The sequence below is a fragment of the Vicia villosa genome, unplaced genomic scaffold, assembly GCF_029867415.1.
Source record: "Vicia villosa cultivar HV-30 ecotype Madison, WI unplaced genomic scaffold, Vvil1.0 ctg.000759F_1_1, whole genome shotgun sequence".
Lineage (NCBI taxonomy): Eukaryota > Viridiplantae > Streptophyta > Magnoliopsida > Fabales > Fabaceae > Vicia > Vicia villosa.
In genome coordinates, this window is record NW_026705340.1 from 83,081 (window position 1) to 105,331 (window position 22,251).

The 22,251-nt window shown below is 34.2% G+C and overlaps 1 pseudogene; it reads right to left on the reverse strand.

The window, feature by feature from the left end:
• The window catches only part of LOC131631032 (potassium channel AKT2/3-like), a 52,271-nt pseudogene that overhangs the window by 11,992 nt on the left and 18,028 nt on the right, over positions 1 to 22,251 (reverse strand).

Here is a 22,251-nt window from a genome sequence, read left to right on the forward strand (position 1 = left end):
TTTCAGAACTCACTTTTGATTTCAAATATCAGCAACACACAACCAATATCCTCAAATATGAACACAACTCAAACAATGTCAACAATCATTCTAAGGAATGACTAAACAGCAACCAATTCTATTAGAAACACATCAACAGAGATAACTCAGAGACAGAGAGCATAGGATTACCGGGTCGGAAGTTTGAAGGAGACATCGTTATTGGGCCGTGGTGGATCGAACGGCTCTAAATCGGCGCGGTGGTTGTCGGCTAAGGGCGGCCGTTCACATGGTGGTAGCTGCGTTTTGCCGGGGCTTCGTCAGCGATGATGTTTGGACCGTTTCTCTTCCTCCCTGAAAAAAAAAACAAAAACGTTTGCACCAATTGTATCAATCATGTTCTGAGATAAAAATTGAAAGTTTATATGGTGCTGTTCTGGGTTGCGATTTGTATTCTCAATCTTCTCTGTTCGTGTTGATCCATATTCTTTGTCAACCTGTTTAGAATTATGTTAAATATACAGTGGAAATTTGGCATCTGTGAAGTTTGTGTTATTAATTTGCGGAATTTATTCATGATGTTTGTTTTAAATTTAATGGAGGTTTTGAAAAGTTTTTTTTTGTTTTGCTGGTTTATTTACATGGTGTAACTTGTAAGTGGTAATAAAGTGAAATTTACAAAGTGGATGTTGTGCCTTAAAAAAGTGGGACGGTTTTATCAAATAAAATTTCAAAATAAAATTAAGTTTTGATTTAGAAAATATGCCATAGTAAATGTCATGGAAAAGCATTGAAAAAAAAATTACTGTGCGTGAGTGAAAGTGATACGTATGAAAGTGTTTTTATATGCACAAGAACAATGTTAACAGCTAAAATGGTTATCGTGGAAGCCGCTGTTAGTGTACGTGAATAGTTTTTAGGATGGGCAAGGTCTAGAACAAATAGGGTTAATTGTTAGTCCACCGTATCAAAATAATTTGCAAATGTACTACAAAAATTATGTAGAAACTATTAATTAATTTGAGAAAAATAGACCATCAGAGAATTATCATCCTATGGTTAAAAAAAATAGGCAAATAAACTAAAATTAAAATAAATTGAAAATAAAAGGGGGCCTCATATGAAAATCATCGGCCAAAATTAGGTTTATAAAAAGCGTAGAGATTTAGAAAAAGATTTGAAAAAATGTATGGGATGTTATAGAATGGTGAGAATTGTGAGAAAATTGTTTGTTAGGGTTAGAAAATTGTTGATGAAGAAAAGGGTGGGGAGTGCCCTTTATATAGACTGGAAATTAGGTCAAAACAATCCTAAAAAGGAAAAAATCCGACCCAGAGGCCCATGGACCTTTCTTGATGACCAAGATTAAGAATATGGACGTACTTGTGTCCAGGTGCGTTCTGGTGTGTCCAGGTGCGTTCTGGTGCAAAAAAAAAAAGATAAAAAATAGTTTAAAAACATAGAAATGCACCAAGCGGGAATTGAACACGTGACCTTTTATTTCCAGGCCTTACTTCCTAACCAAATGAGCTATGTTATTTACTTGAAATAAAAAGCCAATTGAATGTGTATGAAGCATCGGCCAACATTTTTTACTTTTTTTAAAAAATATAAGCAATATAAAAGTAAACTACTATATTTTAAAATAGACTTTAAATTGAATATTTATAAAATTCAGGATGTCAATGTAAATGAACCCAAGATTTTATAAAAATCCAATTTTGAAAATAATTTCGAAAATTTTTGTCACTAAAAAGTGTGGGCAAATTTTGGGGTATGACAGCTGCCCCTGTTCAATCTTCTTAAACCTGAGGATGTAGATTGGCCTGTGTGCCTATCGAGATCTGAAGGTGGAAGAGGATTGAACACTAGAATACCCAGAAATTTGCGCTTGCTGGTGCAGGGAATAATGTTGGAGATGGGCTTAAAGGCGCCATCCAATTGTTTGACTGAGATGGGCTTAAAGATGCCATCCAAATGTTTTAACAAGATGCTTGTCTAAAGCAGATGCTCTTCAGATTGAATCTTATGCATTGATTTTATCTGAAGGAGAGATTCATCAAAATGAAGTAATATCTTACAGAAAACTGCCTGGAGAGGTTCCCGAATAGGGTAGAGCATTTACTGATGTAAAGAAGATTAGGCTTTAAACAAAGCTCGGAAAGAACTGTCTTGTAGAAGATTAACAGAGAAGCTCCTTGAAAGGGAAATAGATGTCTTAGAAAAGATTGGATAAATATGTTAAAGAAGATTACCTAAAAAGGCATGACATGTCTTAAACAAGACTGACCTAGAAAGGATATGATACGTCTTAAACAAGACTACCTAGAAAGGTTATGATACGTCTTAAACAAGACTACCTAGAAAGGTTATGATACGTCTTAAACAAGACTGACCTAGAAAGGCTCCTAGAAAGGATATGATACGTCTTAAACAAGACTACCTAGAAAGGTTCCTATAAAGGATAAGCAACGTCTTAGAAAAAGACTACCTAGAAAGGTTATGAAACGTCTTAGAGAAGACTACCTAGAAAGGTTTCATAGAAAGGATGATAAATGTCTTAGAAAAGACTACCTGGAAAGGTTCCTAGAAAGGATAAGAAACGTCTTAGAAAAGACTACCTAGAAAGGTTATGAAACGTCTTAGAGAAGACTACCTAGAAAGGCTCCTAGAAAGGACAAGAAATGTCTTAGAAAAGACTACCTAGAAAGGTTCCTAGAAAGGATAAGGAATGTCTTAGAAAAGACAACTTAGAAAGGTTCCTAGAAAGGAGGATAAATGTCTTAGAGAAGACTACCTAGAAAGGTTCCTAGAAAGGATGAGAATTTCTTTGATTATTTCTGAATTATCTTTGAAGAAAGACCTAGAATGAAGCATCAGAATTGTATTTATGTCTTGAATGAGCGTTAAGATTGAATTGTTGATACAATCGTCTTTGCACTATATCTGGATGATAATGTTCTTTTGATTGTGGAATGACCTGAAAAGGCAAAATAAGTTTTATGCAATGTCATGATGCATGTATTGGTGAGGTTCTCGAAATAAACGAGAATGTTGTATGTTATGTATGTAATGTGAATGAGATTCTCGAAATAAACGAGAATGTTGTATGTTATGTATGTATTGTGGATGATGCATGGATGAACTATATAGTCGAAGCATATTGGTAACTCTGTATATTAATTGCTGGTTGAGAAAATAAATCTCTGTGTGATGCCGGAGATGATGACAAGGGTATTGAGAATTCCTGTCTTCCATTCGATGATATCCAGCTGGGGATTTTTATTACCGCTTGGGGATGAAAGTAGCTTGAGTGATTTGATGCTGATGCGCCCTGATTGGGGATAAGAGAGATGGATAACTGACCAAGTTTCCACCGTGAGTGCCAACTTTACTGGGAACAGTGAGTTTGAATAAACCCTGTTGGAGAAGAAGATCGTGTTGGAGAACCGGTAGTGCTAGAGGTGTAAACTCCGTTGGGGAACCAAGTCTCTGTTGGGAAGAGATTATTTAAAGATAACTTCGTGAGGATTGCTATGTGGGGATATATTGTGAACACTGCTCTGTGGGGAAGATTCCCAGAGATTTCAATTTTTCATTGCCCCATGTCCTTGAGTACTTGCTGTTGGAAAACAATTACATGCCCCTGGATTCAGTAACTTGGTATGCTTGATTGCTTGAGATTATTGGAATTGGAACTTCGAAGGGGAGACTGATACTGACACCACCTGATACTAGTAGCTAGACAGCTCTTCTTGAAATTTGTGACTAATGCAACATGCCCCCAGTGGTGGCCTAGCCTTTCTGGTGGTTCAACGTCTTTGAAAGGTTCTATGAACTGTGACCAAATTGCCTTTGGTAAATGGAGTGATAATATGCTCCTTCTATATACAAGCTTTTTAGCTGACTGAGTCAGGCGTAGGAAACATTTTTGCTTTTGATGCGCTTTTGAAGCGACTTTGTCTGTCGGGAGGACTTTCTGAGTTCTGCGATACCACAAGCAACCTGCCCCAGTATCATGAGTTTAGGAACGATGCCCCTGATTGATCAACACTTCTGAGAGAGTCTTCGAGTCTTGACTTGATTGCCCCAGATATATGAATTCTTACTCAAAAGGGTATTCAACTTTTTTTTTGTGCCCCTAAGGGTGATCAGTATTTGAGATATTCTCGCTCGAACTCAACGGAGTTCTGAAGACAAATTGTCCCTTGGGAGGATTTTCATCCGCAGTTCATGATGGAAGCTTTCCTGGTGTCAAGTACTTGTTCATATGCAAAGAATGTTTAGTATGAGAAATATAATTCTAATGCAAAGTGCATGTTTGTCTTGAAGTTTTTTTTAAAAAAGATTTTTTTTTGGAAAGGATGTCAAAACATCGATTTTTGTGAAAGATGGTGAGATACCAACTCAAACGTTTTAGCAAAACTCCCAAGAGTCGGTTTACAGTATTCTCGTTTATAGTATGCTTTCGAATTAACCCTGCTTCAATTAGGACTTTTGAGGGTTGTAGCATGGCCAGGTTCATGGTTTCAGAAAAAAAGATTTTTAGGCTCAAAATTTATTGGTGCCCACCCCCTTCGTGATGTTCTCCAACCTAAGTTCAGTTAACTTGACGCGAGCATTCGTCCTTCAAGAGGAGCTTGAGACGTACGATTGAGGAGTTGATGAGGTGTTTGGACATGGCAGTCACTTATCTTTTATTCTTGGTGTCTGATCACACGATCTTGTATTTATAGACACACGAATTTGCCCCTTTTGTTGAGGATCCTTTTTTGTTTCCCTAACTTTTGCCTGGATTTTTTTTGAATTCCGAGTTTAGAGTCCAGCGGGATGCCCTAACTTTTGCCTAAGTCATTTGTTTTCAAGTTATTGACTTAGCGGGCTTTTTTTTTCGATTCATCATTTTTTTTTGAACGAGTCGTATGATCCTGAGATATCTTCGATTTGTTGGAGAGACAGTGACTGCCTCATTTCTTGATTGATGAGTGATAACCATTGAGGTATCGTCATATTTTGACCTCCTAATGTGAGGGATAACAATTGTGGTTTTGACTTTCCTCAACCTTTTGAAGGATAACCATTGTTGTATCCTTAGATGCGAGCTCCTGCTGAATTTTGAACACTCAATAAGGTTAACTGAACACTACCCTGCCCCTGGGTTAAATGTGAGGGTTTTTCGTATAGAAAAGAAACTCCTACTCCAAGGCTCAAAGGGGTTGACAAGGGATTAACTTCCTTATATCTCCAGTGTTTGAGGATTTGAAACAATGCCTGTACATCATCAACAGGGTTTTACTCGAAAGCACACCATTTGAGATTATGAGTATTATGTGTTCGTCATTCTCCCTTCAGAGTTATCATGCTTTATCGCCGAGAGTTTGGCATCACTAGCATAGAAAAACATGTTAGAGCGAGAGCGAATGAATTGTTTTTTTTAAGACAAACATATTCAATGCATTACTATTATAGTTTAAAAACAAACAAGTATTGCATATAAACAGTATTGAACAAAAACAGGAAAGATTACGCATGAAAATGCATGACGAATTTTGAATTGCCAATGTTGAGGAGATTCTCTCTGTATGGACTTATTGCTTCAGAAGATCCATTGAGTCAGAGGAGAACTTCAAATCTGGCTTTAAGGTATGAATGTGATAATCTTTGCGTCGATCAAGCATTGAACCTTGTCTCTGAATGGCTGACGATCATCAATCGAATGGTCAAGTGCCTTTGGTTGCAGCTTTGTCTGAAGAAACTTTGACTTTCATCTTTGAACGTCTTTCCATATGAATCAAGCTCACCATATCAAGTGGGTCATAGCCTCTGATTCGGGATACTTGTACTTCTGATTTGAAGGTATATGGCTAGAGGAAAATAAATCCTTTTGCCCCTTGACAGGTATTGTGCTTCTAAACTGGAAGACATATGGCCAGAGGAAAATAAATCCTCTTGCCCCTTGATAGGAATTCAGTCCTTGATAAGAGCACCTGAAATTGTGCGCCCTAAATACTTGAGATTCTTAAAAAAGGTTAGTTAGGTGATGAGGACGAGTAAGTCCTACAAAGAGTTCAGGTTGTTAGCGTACACACAAATCCGGCAAGGAAACCAAACGGTTAGGGTATAAACAAATCCTGCAAGGAAACCAAACGATTAGGGTATAAACAAACCTTGCAAGGAAACCAAACGGTTAGATAATGAATACAAACAAGTCACACAAGTAGCCTTAGGTTTAAAGGCTTGCATGAAGTTCAAAAGTAAGTACCCTCCCCACTAAAGTTTAGTTGGTTCAACCTGTCCTAGATAAAGATCAGGTTCTAGGGAGCTCATATCATTGACCTTTCTCGAAGGCGCTTATCTCAGTTCGGCGATCGAATCACCAACCGAAAAGGTCCCGAAAGTCCAGTCCATATGAGTGTAGCTTCGAGTATCAACCAACTTCAGTCGGAACCAAAGCCAGCCATCTCGCTACTTTCTAAAAGGTCAAAGTTTAGTTCAACTAAGGTTCTAGGGGCGAATTAGTGCTTAATGACACCACACGGTAGCCAAGCATTTCCTCAGGTCGGATCCCAAGGAACACCAGGACAAACCAATGTGTCGCACTAATGATGGCCATCAGATCAACCACATCAGTATACGCTGTGCAGTCTCCTTGATCTCATGCCATTTACCTAAGGTACTCAGATCCGGGTGTAGGATCTTTCACACAATAACAAACCCAAGCATTTCCCTTAAAAATAAAGCATAAAAACAAACAATTAAAAACATTTACAATGAACTAAGCCCTAAGGTAAACCCCTCTTAAAGACTCCCCAGCAGAGTCGCCAGTTCTGTAAGTCGGTGAACTGACTTTTATTTTTTTGTAAGCAACCAATGTTGCGGTGAGCATGAGTCGCCACCGACTTTTATTTTGTCCAATGTTAGGAAAGGTAAAAAGTACAGAAAAAGACCTTTTTTGAAAGAAAACGGGCTCGGGGGGTAAGTTATGAAAAGGGAAGGTGTAAGCACCCTTTTCATCCGTAGTTATCTACGGGCTCTTAACTTACTTAGCTCATGTTTTGTTTGTTTTGAGTTGAAAAGAGGCATAAGGACTTTAGCGTAAATGCGTAGCCTTAGTTTTTTGAAAGAGTGTTGAAAAGATATTTTTGTTGAGCTAGGCAAATTAAGAGAACTACCCTAATTAATTGGTCCTTTTCTATACTTTTTACGGTTCCTAGGACTATCCATACTATATAGGAATAGGTAGTCCTTGTTTATATTGGACGTGCGGGTCATCGAAGGGTCATCGACGGTCGTTGAAAGCAACATGATAGAGATACCTTAGCAATTTAGCGGGACTATCATCATTTTCCGAAGGGACTCCGAGGGACAAGATCTTTTACCGTAGGCAACTCCGAGGGACATCGAGGGACTAAGATCTTTCTATGATGATATTTTCGAGGGTCATCGTTTGCTAAAGTATCTCTACATTCGAGGGACATGACCGTTATTATTCGTAAGGCAACCAAGAGGGGCGTACCCTAGAGGTGAGTGTGTGAACAGTAAAATGAGTGTGTTAGATTCAGATATTTTTATCTTGAGTTAAGGTTAGCTAACGTTCAATTAATTAATCTTGCCATACACACCCTAATTAGCATACATCTAAGCAGTATATATAATAAAAGTACGGAAATTAAAAGTGCAGGAAAGTAAAGAGGTTTTCTTTAGATATTTACATTTGAACCTATATACATTCTAATATCTAAATAATAAAACAAACAGCAAAATAAAGCAAACATGCGCCATACATGGAGAAATTGAGATGAGAAGAAGATCGAGGAGGTTTAAAAAGTAGAAACCTAACTAACTTTGATTAATCCACTAAAAAAAAAGTCTAAACTAAAATTATTTAGTTAAAACCTAAATCTAAATTAACTAATTAATTATTAGTTGAAAAACCTAATTAACTAATTATCGGCTAGAAAACCTAAATAAGTAAATTATTTAAAATAGGCTAGAAAACCTAATTAATGAAATTGGCTAAAACCCTAATTCTAGATTAAAATATTTTTTTGTGGTTTTTATTTGGTTGATTTAAAATTAGATAACTTAAAAAAAAGTAAATAGAAAAAGAAACAAAATAAAATAAAATAAAAACAAAAGAATGGAGGGGTGTGTCGCTGAGTGAATGTGTAGCCTCTGGCAATTCGGACAGGGCTTTTCAATTAAGCCCAAGTCTAAGATCTGGTTCACAAACAAAACCCTAATGAAGGGTGGTCCGCCTCTTGCTTCAATCCACAACTTTCTTCAGTTCCCATCTCCTTTTCTCTACTTTTTCAGAACTCACTTTTGATTTCAAATATCAGCAACACACAACCAATATCCTCAAATATGAACACAACTCAAACAATGTCAACAATCATTCTAAGGAATGACTAAACAGCAACCAATTCTATTAGAAACACATCAACAGAGATAACTCAGAGACAGAGAGCATAGGATTACCGGGTCGGAAGTTTGAAGGAGACATCGTTATTGGGCCGTGGTGGATCGAACGGCTCTAAATCGGCGCGGTGGTTGTCGGCTAAGGGCGGCCGTTCACATGGTGGTAGCTGCGTTTTGCCGGGGCTTCGTCAGCGATGATGTTTGGACCGTTTCTCTTCCTCCCTGAAAAAAAAAACAAAAACGTTTGCACCAATTGTATCAATCATGTTCTGAGATAAAAATTGAAAGTTTATATGGTGCTGTTCTGGGTTGCGATTTGTATTCTCAATCTTCTCCGTTCGTGTTGATCCATATTCTTTGTCAACCTGTTTAGAATTATGTTAAATATACAGTGGAAATTTGGCATCTGTGAAGTTTGTGTTATTAATTTGCGGAATTTATTCATGATGTTTGTTTTAAATTTAATGGAGGTTTTGAAAAGTTTTTTTTTGTTTTGCTGGTTTATTTACATGGTGTAACTTGTAAGTGGTAATAAAGTGAAATTTACAAAGTGGATGTTGTGCCTTAAAAAAGTGGGACGGTTTTATCAAATAAAATTTCAAAATAAAATTAAGTTTTGATTTAGAAAATATGCCATAGTAAATGTCATGGAAAAGCATTGAAAAAAAAAGTTACTGTGCGTGAGTGAAAGTGATACGTATGAAAGTGTTTTTATATGCACAAGAACAATGTTAACAGCTAAAATGGTTATCGTGGAAGCCGCTGTTAGTGTACGTGAATAGTTTTTAGGATGGGCAAGGTCTAGAACAAATAGGGTTAATTGTTAGTCCACCGTATCAAAATAATTTGCAAATGTACTACAAAAATTATGTAGAAACTATTAATTAATTTGAGAAAAATAGACCATCAGAGAATTATCATCCTATGGTTAAAAAAAATAGGCAAATAAACTAAAATTAAAATAAATTGAAAATAAAAGGGGGCCTCGTATGAAAATCATCGGCCAAAATTAGGTTTATAAAAAGCGTAGAGATTTAGAAAAAGATTTGAAAAAATGTATGGGATGTTATAGAATGGTGAGAATTGTGAGAAAATTGTTTGTTAGGGTTAGAAAATTGTTGATGAAGAAAAGGGTGGGGAGTGCCCTTTATATAGACTGGAAATTAGGTCAAAACAATCCTAAAAACGAAAAAATCCGACCCAGAGGCCCATGGACCTTTCTTGATGACCAAGATTAAGAATATGGACGTACTTGTGTCCAGGTGCGTTCTGGTGTGTCCAGGTGCGTTCTGGTGCAAAAAAAAAAAAAGATAAAAAATAGTTTAAAAACATAGAAATGCACCAAGCGGGAATTGAACACGTGACCTTTTATTTCCAGGCCTTACTTCCTAACCAAATGAGCTATGTTATTTACTTGAAATAAAAAGCCAATTGAATGTGTATGAAGCATCGGCCAACATTTTTTACTTTTTTTAAAAAATATAAGCAATATAAAAGTAAACTACTATATTTTAAAATAGACTTTAAATTGAATATTTATAAAATTCAGGATGTCAATGTAAATGAACCCAAGATTTTATAAAAATCCAATTTTGAAAATAATTTCGAAAATTTTTGTCACTAAAAAGTGTGGGCAAATTTTGGGGTATGACATAATGCATTTCCAAGAATGTGACAGGTATCACTTGTGCATTTACGATCAGTTTTACAACCTGCATAATCCGCGTCAGAATAACCAATTAAATTGCAAACACTACCTTTAGGATACCATAGGCCAACATTGGTCGTTCCTTTGAGATACTTCATGATCCTTTTAACCGCCATAAGATGTGATTCCTTTGGATTTGCTTGGAAGCGAGCACAAAGACAAACACTAAACATTATGTCAGGACGGCTTGCCGTCAAATATAATAAAGAACCAATCATACCTCGATACTTAGTAATATCAATTGGAGTACCAGATTCATCTTGATCAACATATGTACCGGAGCCCATTGGAGTATTCATTGCTTTACAATTATCCATATCAAACTTCTTCAATAATTCTTTACAATATTTGGATTGATTGATAAAGATTCCATCTTTGAGTTGCTTAATTTGTAGTCCAAGAAAGTAGTTCATCTTTCCCATCATAGACATCTCGAATTCTCCTTGCATCATCAATGAGAATTCCTCACACATTTCTTTGTTAGTCGATCCAAAAATGATATCATCAACATAGACTTGAACCAATAAAGTGTTACTCTTGATTTTCTTAATGAACAAAGTTTTATCAACCTTACCCTTTTCGAAACCCTTTTCACACAAAAAATTGCTAAGTCTATCATACCATGCTCTTGGTGCTTGCTTTAAGCCATAAAGAGCCTTTCTCAACTTAAAGACATGTGAAGGATTCTTGAAGTCTTTAAATCCCGGGGGTTGTTTGACATAGACTTCTTCATTGATGTAGCCATTCAAGAATGCGCTCTTGACGTCCATTTGATAAAGCTGAAAATTTAATGAACATGCATAAGCAAGTAAAAGACGAATAGCTTCTAACCTTGCAACCGGAGCAAATGTTTCTTCAAAGTCGATTCCTTCTTCTTGATTGTAACCTTGGGCCACCAATCTTGCTTTGTTTCGAACAATTATACCATTCTCATCAAGTTTGTTCTTAAACACCCATCGAGTACCTATGATGTGTTTATTACTTGGTCTAGGCACAAGTTCCCAAACTTGATTTCTCTCGAATTGATTCAATTCTTCTTGCATTGCATTTATCCATTGATCGTCTCCTAAGGCTTCATCAACTTTGGAAGGTTCAATTTGAGAAACAAAAGCCATGTGTAAGCAAGCATCTTTGAGATTTAATCTTGTTGCAACTCCTTGACTAATATCACCAATAACTTTATCAATAGGATGATCTCTATGAGTTCTCCATTCTTTTGATAGATCATTGGTGTTTGATTCTTGTTGTACACTTTCTTGTTGAACACTTTCTTGTTGTACTTCCGGTGCCTTCACAATTATATCATTTGAAAGTTCTTCCGGTGCCTTCACAATTGTATCATTTGAAAGTTCTTCCGGGGTAAATCTAAAGGATCATCATCATCACAAGCAACTATTTCCTCTTTGGAAGTGTTAGTCTCATCAAAAGATACATGCATGGATTCTTCAATAGTTAAAGTTCTTTTATTATAAATTTTATATGCTTTACTAGAAAGAGAATAACCAAGAAATATACCTTCGTCGGATTTCTCATCAAACTTACCAAGATTGTCTTTGTCATTGTTTAGAACAAAGCACTTGCATCCAAAAATGTGAAAGTGAGCAATGTTTGGCTTTCTTCCTTTGAAGAGTTCATATGGAGTCTTCTTTAAGATAGGTCTAATGATTACTCGATTTCCAACATAACATGCCGTACTAACCGCATCCGCCCAAAAATATTTAGGAAGATTTGCATCACTAAGCATTGCTCTTGCAAGTTCCACTAGAAACCTATTTTTCCTTTCGACTACTCCATTTTGTTGTGGAGTTCTTGGTGCTGAAAAATTATGAGAGATACCATGTTCTTCATAAAATTCTTCAAACGATGCATTTTGAAACTCTCCACCATGATCACTTCTTATGGATACAATCTTTAATGACTTTTCATTTTGGATTTGTTTTGCATACTTCTTAAAGGCTCTAAAAGCATCACTTTTCTGCACAAGAAACAAAGTCCAAGAATATCTAGAATAATCATCAACAATAACTAAAGCGTATACATTACCTCCGAAGCTTCTTGTCCTTGATGGACCAAATAGATCCATATGCAACAATTGAAGTGGTCTTGTTGTAGTCACCACATTCTTTGGTTTGAAAGATGATTTGGTTTGCTTTCCCTTTTGACATGCATCACATAATTTATCTTTGACAAACTTTATCTTAGGTAGGCCAATAATAAGATCATGTTTGGTTAATTTATTTAAATGATCCATATGAATATGGGCTGCTCTTTTATGCCATAACCATGATTCATTATTGTTTACCAAAAGACATTTTACTTTCAAAGATAAATCATTTAAAGAAATCATAAAAATTTTATTAATTCTTGTACCTTTGAGTTTTACCTCATTGGTGACTTCATCGATGATCAAGCATTCTTCCTTAGTGAATTTGATCTTGAAGCCTTTGTCACAAAGTTGGCTAATGCTTAGAAGATTATGCTTTAGTCCTTCAACATAAAGAACATCTTCAATGGATGTGAAAGGTGGTGCACCAACTTTGCCTTTGCCAAGAATTCTTCCCTTATTGTTGTCTCCATAAGTGACAAAACCCTTGGCCTTTAACCTTAGATCTGAAAATTGGTTTAAGTCACCCGTCATATGCTTTGAACAACCACTATCTAAATACCATAGGTTTGAAGTGGTCTTCAAGCATGCCTACAAAACAAATTAAGTTTTATTAGGTACCCAAGTGGCTTTGGGTCCATCATAGTTAGTTCCTTTCTTCACCCATACATAATGTCCACTAGGAACACTAAAGTTCCTTACATAACAAGCATTGGGTGTGTGACCAATAATACCACAATAAAAACAAGTAGGTTCAAAGTTACTTCTATATCGAGGAGGATAAGATTTCTTCTTAACAAAGTTCTTCCTTTTAGGATAATGTTGCATTACTTTAGGCTTGATCACTTTCTCTTGAATTGGTTGGTTACTAGCCTTGACAAAGATAGTCTTGTTGGATCTTGGTTTATCAAATTTAGAGAAACCAAGTCCGCTCTTATCATTGGAGTATCTTTGTGTGCTAAGAACATTTTCCAATCCAATTTGCCCTTTTTCATATCTTTCTAAAACACGTTTTAATTGGACAATTTGGAAGGAAAGTGATTCACAATTCTTGCATGCAACATTATCTTCTTGAACACTAATCACTTTTTCTTTGTCATCTTTATGTTCTACTTCAATTATCTTAACCTTCTCTTCTAAAGATGATATTATTTTCTTTTGAGATGAGATAGTTTTATAGAGAATTTTGCATTCTTTTAATAATTCATCTATTGCACCTTGTGCACCATTATCAAAAAGAGAATCATCATAACTAACCTCGCCTTCTTCATCGTCGGAGTGGTGTGATGCCATTAGTGCTAGGTTTGCACTTTCGTCACTATCGGAGTCCGATGAGGAACTTACTTCATTATCTTCCCATGCTATGTAAGCCTTTTTATTTTTGAACTCCCTTTTTCCTTTGAATCCATTCTTCTTCGAAAGCTTTGGACATTCCGGCTTTATGTGTCCTTGTTTCCCACATTCATAGCATGTAACTTCTTGTGATGAAGTGGATGCTTCCTTATCTTTATGCTTTGAGAATTTCTTTCTTTTGACATAGTTAGTATTATCAATATTATTTTTATTAAAAAATTTGCCTAACCTTTTTACAAGAAGCAAGAAGTTTTCATCTTCATCCGATGCATCTTTCATTTTGCTTTCTTTTGAATCTACTTTTAATGCAATGCCTTTGGATTTCTTCTCTAAGTTCTCATGTTTTTCCAATCTTCCAAGTTCTGTCTCATATTCTTGAAGTTTTCCAAATAGTGTTGCGGAAGTAAGTTTTGATAAATTCTTCTTTTCGGATATCGCCGTCACTTTTGGTTGCCACTCCCTTGTCAAAGATCTGAGCACTTTAAGATTAAGTTCTTCGGTAGTAAGAGTCTTACCAAGTGCCTTCAAGTGATTTGTCAAATGTACGAATCGTTTTTGCAAATCGAGAATAGTTTCTCCGGGCTTCATTCTAAACAGTTCGTACTCTTGGCTTAAAGTATTCAATCTTGATCTTTTAACTTCAGCGGTACCTTCATGAGTTTCTACAAGAGTATCCCAAATTTCCTTTGATGTTGTACATGTTGATACTCGGAAGAATTCATCCATACTAAGAGCACCATGAAGAAGATTGACCGCCTTTTTGTCAGCAAGAACCCTTTTTCTATCATTATCATCCCATGACGCTTTAGGTTTCTCCGATCCAACACCATTAACGACCGTTATAGGAACATGAGGACCTTGTAGGACAGCCTCCCAAACTTCTTCTCCTTGTGCTTCTAGATGAGCCTTCATTTGGATTTTCCAAAAGTCAAAATATTCACCACAAAACAATGGAGGCTTGTTGTTAGAACCACCATCTTTGAAAACCGGTTTTTGATTTGCGGAAGCCATTCTGGATCTTTAGGAACAAGTTACCTATAACTTGCTCTGATGCCAAATGTAAGTATAAGAGTGCGCCTAAGAGGGGGGGTGAATTAGGTTTTTCAAAGATTTATACGGTTTTTAGAATACTTGTCCTTATTTTTGGTTAAGTGTTTGAAGGCTTTTGATGGTTTGTATCTTTATCTTGGTAATGGTGATGAAAGCGGTAAATACGGAAAGATAAAGAACACAACGATATATACTGGTTCCCCTCACAATCCGAGAGTACTCCAGTCCCCTTTCAAACACGAAAGAGATTTCACTATAGTTAGAATTATTGTACAAGCCTATGCCTACTATCTAACCTATAGGGTGATCAAAGGTTCTTAACACCTTTAAGACCAAAACAACACTAATGTGAATGAAGAACAATCCTCTTCAAACACAACACTTACTTCCAACAATCCTGGATAGTAAGGAGAAATAATTTTTGAATGATACAAGAATTTATGAAGATGAATAATATATCAATCTTGGATTGATCTTCCCTTTCAAGCATACAATTCCTTTTAATGATAAACAAGTGTTCAATGGATGTATGATATGAAACTTTGGTATTTGAGTGAAAGTTGTATGAACAAAGTTTCAAATAAAAATGAAGTATGGACACTTGATGATTTTTGTGAAAGATATGGACACTTGAATTGTTTGAATTATTTGAATGAAAGAGGTAAAAAATAAAATCTGAAAAATCTGAAATATATAGCCTCTAAGACACCTTTACAAATGGTTATTTTGTATGGAAGGATGCAAGAATAAAAGATGAAGAGGTACCTTTTGAAGAATGAAAAGAAATCTGAATTTTTGAAAAAATTCACGTGGGAACCGGTTCCCTTAAACCAGAACCCGGGTTCCCTATATGTAACGTTACAAAAATTTGAAAATATGAACTGGGGAACCGGTTCCCAGAAAGTGGAACTCGGTTCCTGGACATGATGAATGACAAATTGCTGGGCAGAGGGAACTGGGAACCGGTTCCTCCAAACTGGAACTCGGTTCCCACATGCAAAAAACACTAAAAACATATTTTTAAAAGCTTGAATGATTTTCTAATGTTTTGCAAGTATTATGGATCATGTATGAATGTTTGAGAACACTTGTTTATGCATTAAGAGAGTTGTATATCATATACCTTAATATTTTTGATCAATGAAGTTTAAGCTCTTTTGAAATACTTGAATCTTTATGCTTTCATATGAATTGATCCATTCCTTTTGCAATTGAAATCTTGTCTTCATCAAAACCAAATTGTAGAAAGATTGTCTTCACAGATGTAGCAACACCAGTTATGGATGTTGAAAATGCCTCTAAGAAGAGGAAGAAGAGGGGTACTGATGCTGATTAGGACAAAGAGAATAATAAAATGAAGATGAAGAAATGAGTTTTAGGTTAATATTCTTTGTTAATTGAAAATGTTATATGGTACTATTTCCTTGACTAATGAATTTGACAGACATAGTTTGCTGGTTAGCATTTGTATTCACAAGATCACAAGCTGATAATCTGCCATGTCCACAAGATTTTCTGCCATAGAAATTTGTATAGTTGTCATGCCATGTCGGTCTTTTAGTCCTTGTTTTAAAAGCTTATTCATTACTGTTAAATCATTATTTTTTGCTCCTACGCATAGGAGATTTCCTGCTCTGTATGGATCAGAAAGAGTGTATGCTGCATGTATGCTTGAGCAAGACTTTAACACACTCTTCATGCTCATTTGATGCTGCTATGTGCTGCACAAAAACCAACAAGATGATAGTTTTGACAAATAGTTGTTTGATACTCCCTTAGTAGTTTTGAAGTTGTTATGATCAAAACTATAGTAAAGGAAGGAAGTAACCTAGGAAGCACTATTACAAACACAAACATCAAACACAACATATAGACATTGGTCATAAATGCAACATAATAAAATTAATTGGATGTAATTACATGTGTCGGTGTCAAACACTAATACATGACAGACACCAAACACTTAATCGGTTTGAAGTGTTGTTCTACATACAAAGTAACCTATTTAAAAGGTTAAAATATCAAAAGTATTGACAGGGTAGATACCACAAATGCGATATCAATTTTTAAATGTTAGATATTTTATTTGATTTTAAGAAATATAAAAAGGAATGAATAAGAGCATGAAGGTTATAGACATGAGCATACATACCAATGGAGTTTTCCCTTTTGAGTCTCCAATGTCAGGATCCAGACCTACTCTCAAAAGCTTTTCAAGAAAAGCAGCATTACTTGTGCTGGTCATAGTTAACAAGTTCACAGCCATATTAGGGTCCTTTTCTTCTGCATTTTCCACCATTAAATCTTTGATACTCAAATCCTTAAGCTGCTTGAAATGCTGCAATTGAATCACATTATACATTGAGCTTTAGAATGGAAACCATAAGCATCATTATGACTAGTAATTACTCACAAGTCACAAGCCAAGACAGTAACCAACCTGAAGGAAATTTTTGAGTATTAGTATATTGTTTCCTTTTTTAATCTGCATTGCTTCTATAAGAGTATAGGTTTTCACCCTCAGAAGTTGTGTGAGAGTCTTGGTTCTGTAGGTAAAATGTGATGAGGCTGGGTCTTGTTGCATCAGAATAACTCACTGATTCTGCTTTTACTTGCTTATTTGGTATTATGCAGTTTGGGACATTTGAAGCATTTCTTGAAAAGGATCCCAAAGCTTGGCAGCAGCTCAATTCCATTGATGAGGCTTATAGAATTTGGTTCTCGGTACGTAAATTAAACCTGATTGCTTAATCTACATCTTTCATTAGCATGTGGTCATTTCATGTTACAGAATATGAAGTCTGGGGAAGGCCTCTCATTGTTTGTAAGAGTTTCTTATCATTTATAAAATGAAATTGATTTGTCTTATCCGACAAATTCTATAAAAAGAAACTGTGCTTTGAGTTTGAGAATTAAATATAGCCATACTATCCATCTCTAGCATCCTTTTACTACGTATTCCAATATGTATTTCCTCTAAAGTTTCTTTCTCTTTTTCCTACCAAAGATAATTGTTGGAAAGAATCTGAGTTCAAGTTATGGGAATGGCTTGCCGAGCAATATAACTAGCATCCTTTTATACCGCATTGAGCTATACAACTAGTATAATGGTAGAAACTTAGGAGTCCTCCAAACTGCAAACCGAAATGATAAATGAACATAAGAAAAAGGAGAATGAGTAGATGAAATTAAGGAAGATAGGGTGTTTTATTGATAGTAAACGATAATAGTAGTAGAGGGTTTCTTTAACTTCTCTTAGAGCACTCCAACACAAAGAGGAATTCTACTTTGACCCCGTCATATTTCCTTAAATCCTAAAACTTATTTTTTTCTTGGTTCTTTAAGATTGGTGATCCGTCAAAAACTTGAGTTCTTACTTCGCTCACCCCTTCTTGATCTCTTAGCTTTCTTATAAGGAAAATATAAAAAATTAGCTTTTATGGAAGTATGTGTATTCAATATCTTGAAAATTGAAGTAGTTAACTTTTTTACAGAATAACTTCTTTATTTAGAGTTCTTAAATTAAAGCCCCTAGGATACTCGTTAGAAAGACTTCTTATAATTATTCTTTATATGATGAACATACCATACATAAAATTTTCAGTGGTATAAGGGTAGTCAACTTGTTTCTGTCCATCTGCCTTCTTATCTATATACTAGTAATAAACCCGTGCATTCACACGGGTTCTAGTACGGGACGTGCATTTGTTTCAGGTGTAAATTTTTTTAATAGAAAAAAATATATATTAAAAGTAATTAACATTTTGATAAGTAAATTCATGTTCCCGTTAATATTCAATATTTTGATAAGTATCTTCATGTTCTCGTTAATATTCAATATTTGGTTCCCGTTAATATTCAATATTGTGATCAGTAACTTCATGTTCCCATTAATATTCAATATTTGAATCAACAACTTTAGGTTCCCGTTAATATTCAATATTGTGTGATTAGTAACTTCATGTTCCCGTTAATATTCAATATTTTAATCAGTAACTTCAGGTTCCCGTTAATATTCAATATTGTGATCAGAAACTTCATGTTCCCGTTAATATTCACTATTTTGATCAGTAGCTTCATGTTCCCGCTAATATTCAATATTTTGATCAGTAATTTCATGTTCCCATTAATATTCAATATTTTAATCAATAAGTCCAGGTTCCCGTTAAAATTCAATATTATGATCAGTAACTTCATATTTCAGCTAATATTCAATACAAATACTCCCTCCGTTCCTTTTTAAGTGTCATTTTAGATGATTTTTTTTGTTCCTATTTAAGTGTCGTTTTATAATTTAATGTCATAATTTGTCATTTATACCCTTATTTTTTCAATAACTCCACCTCAAAATTTTCAATTAATTATTGGAAAAAGAGAGTGTATGATTGAATTTATTTAGAAAGAGAAAAATAAATAAGGGTATAATAGAAAAAGTAACTCTAATAATCCAATATCTTGGTTGAAGAGCTTTTTTCTAAAACAACACTTAAAAAGGAACGGAGGGAGTAATTAATAACGTTAGGTTCCCGTTAATATGCAATATTGTGATAAGTAACTTTAGGCTCCCGTTAATATGCAATATTGTTTCAGTAACTTCATGTTTCCGTTAATGTTCACTATTTTGATCAGTAACTTCATGTTCCCGTTAATATTCACTATTTTGATCAGTAACTCCATGTTCCCTTTAATATTCAATATTTTAATAGTAACATCAGGTTCCCGTTAAAAATTAATATTATGATTAGTAACTTCATGTTCCCGTTAATATTCAATACAAATAAATCAGTAACTCCATGTTCCCGCTAATATGCAATATTGTGATCAGTAACTTCATGTTCCCGTTAATATTTGGATAAATCAATAATAAATTGTTTTACCTATATGAAAATATTTGGATAAAAAATAAAATTTTAAATATTGATATTTTAGTCATTTAAAGAGTAAATTTATGGATTTATATTTTTCTAGATAAAATAAAAAAAATATTGAATGAATTTTTATTATTTAATATTTTAATCAATAAATTTATTTCCCCCGTTATTTTGACATTATTCACAAAAATATTTGACTCAATAGTAAACTTGTTCCCATTATTATTTTATATTTTGATCAGTAGCTTTATGTTCCCTTTATAATTGTTTTAAGGGTTAATACCATTTTACCTCCCTGTCATATAGGTCTTTTCTGATTTTGACCCTTGTAAAAATTTTTTTTGAAAAACAATCTTGTAATTTCAAAGTACTAACATTTTAGTCCCTAAAGTAAAAATCCGCAGGAAAATCCGAAAGAAAATCCGCAGGAAACCTGCAAATTTTCCTGCGGATTTTGACTTTAGGGGCTAAAAAGTTAGTATTTTGAAATGACAAGGTTGTTTTTCAAAAAAAAAAAATTACAGGGGCGAAACTAGAAAAGACCTATATGACAGGGGGTAAAATGGTATTAACCCTTGTTTTAATTTGGTGTTTTAAAAAATGATAGATTATAATTTGGTCATATATAATCAAAAACATTAGATTCAATATTGGGATCATTAGTCACATTTTTTCCGTTTCATATAATTTATATGATTTAAAAAAACAAAATTTATTAACTCACTACAAATATCTAAACTTGTTATAATTTTTATAATTAATAATAAAACTTCAAGCAAAATAAAATAGAAGAAACAAATATTGAATCAATAGTGTTAGTGTGTGGGTCTCTCGTTATATTTTGTAACATTGGTTTTTAATTTAAAAATAGATATTAAGATCACACATTTACTAAGAATATAAAAATAAAACTATTCATTAAAAAAATACAATAGCAACCATAAAATAAATTTTTAAATAAATTTTTTGTTTGTTTTGATAAATTGATCTAAAATTTCCTTTTATAATTCAATTAAAATATTTCTTTTAGTTTAAAAATTATTTATAAAATTTTTGAATTTATATTCTTTATATAAATTCAAGAAAATATTTAAAATAAATACAAATAAGAAGTTTACAAAAGTTCTATTTCCTTTTTTATTGAAAACGAAAATTTTGCCTAGAGAAGGGATGAAGTAGCATTTATTTCCTCAAACTTGATGTGAGTATGAAGTGAAAAGTATTTTCTTTTAAAAATATGTTCTAATTTCAAAATAAATAAATGAAATATATTATAGATATTATAAACTAATAATTTTATTTTAACATAATAAAATATAGATTGTAATTTATGGTTGGGATGTAGTTTGTTTGTTGGAAAACCAAATTTATAATTGGTAGCAAAGAGTTGTGTATGAGGGAAGAAGAAAGAAAAAGTAGAAAAAGATTAGAAGAAGTGATAGGAGAAAGAAGTGGGTAAAGAAAAAAAGTAGTGTTGATGTGAAAGAAAAAGTTGTTGTAGCAGTTCATAAAATAGTTTTGAATAAAAAATAATATTACATGAAAGAATTAAAAAATAGCTTTTGATGGTATAGAAGAAAAACATAAGTAAATGACTTGGGAGATGATTAAGCTATCCACGTGGCAAATTTATGAGCAAGTAGGGTATTTTAGTCTTTTTCAGAATATATAATCTATAAAATACGAAAACAGATGTACCTGGAAAATACTCAATTGCCCTTTGCTAAAAAAATTACACCTAATTGTTTTGGGGGCAAAATGTGTCTAAAAATTACTTTTTGTGACTAAATTCAGAATTTGGCTACATTGAAACTAATGGTTTGGTCTGTTTGTGTTACCATTGGGCCACATATGTATAATATCCAATTTGCATTGTAATGTAACTGAACCATAAAATTTTCATGAGTACAAATGTTGCAGATTTCTCCTCTGTCCCAACAGTAAATTTTACTTTAATTCAAAAATGATACAATCTTCTCTTTCTCTCTCGGCTTATTTCTTTGACTCTCTATCTCTCTCTATTTTATTTCTTCCCTCTCTTCCTCTTCTTTCTTCTCTCTTCCCTCTCTTCCTCTTCTTTCTTCTCTCTTCCCTCTCTTCCTCTTTTATAGAATTTGTACTGATGATTTGGTGAAGTTTGGGGTTATGTCGGAAATGTCGCGAGAACATCAGCCATGTACTCCGCTTGGGGCAGATCTCAAATGGAGATATTTGTGGAGAATCAGTACTCATCCTTCTCTTAAACGATTTCATGTATATGTTTTTTCTTTAAAGAGAATTAAAATTCATTACCCTTCCCAAAACGATAAATTTATCATGTTTTTTTTTTATTTCTGTTTAAAGTTAGGGTTTTGATGTTGTGGTTATGGTTTTGTGGTTGATATGATGATTTTGTGGTTAGGGTTTTTGTGATTGTGGTTGATATGATGACTTTGTGTAGCTGTACTAATAGTTCTTGATACTAAAAGTGAGATTATGGTTTTGATTCTGGATCTGCTTCTTCTCTTTCTGGATTTGTGGACTGTCTTCTCTTTAGGTTAGTTTTGTGATTGTTCTGGTATTATGCTGTTATTAATGGTTAGTTTGATTGTATCATTTTAGCCTCAAGGAGATTATATGGACCATTTACAACGGGACTATGGCTACCTTCTCGATCACTTTGAGCGGAAACGCAAGAAGACGGCTCGTGATGTTCATAACCACTCTAAAACGGCCCAGAAGGTTTCCCTGACCCTCTTCCTCTATTTCGTTAAAATGTTTTATTT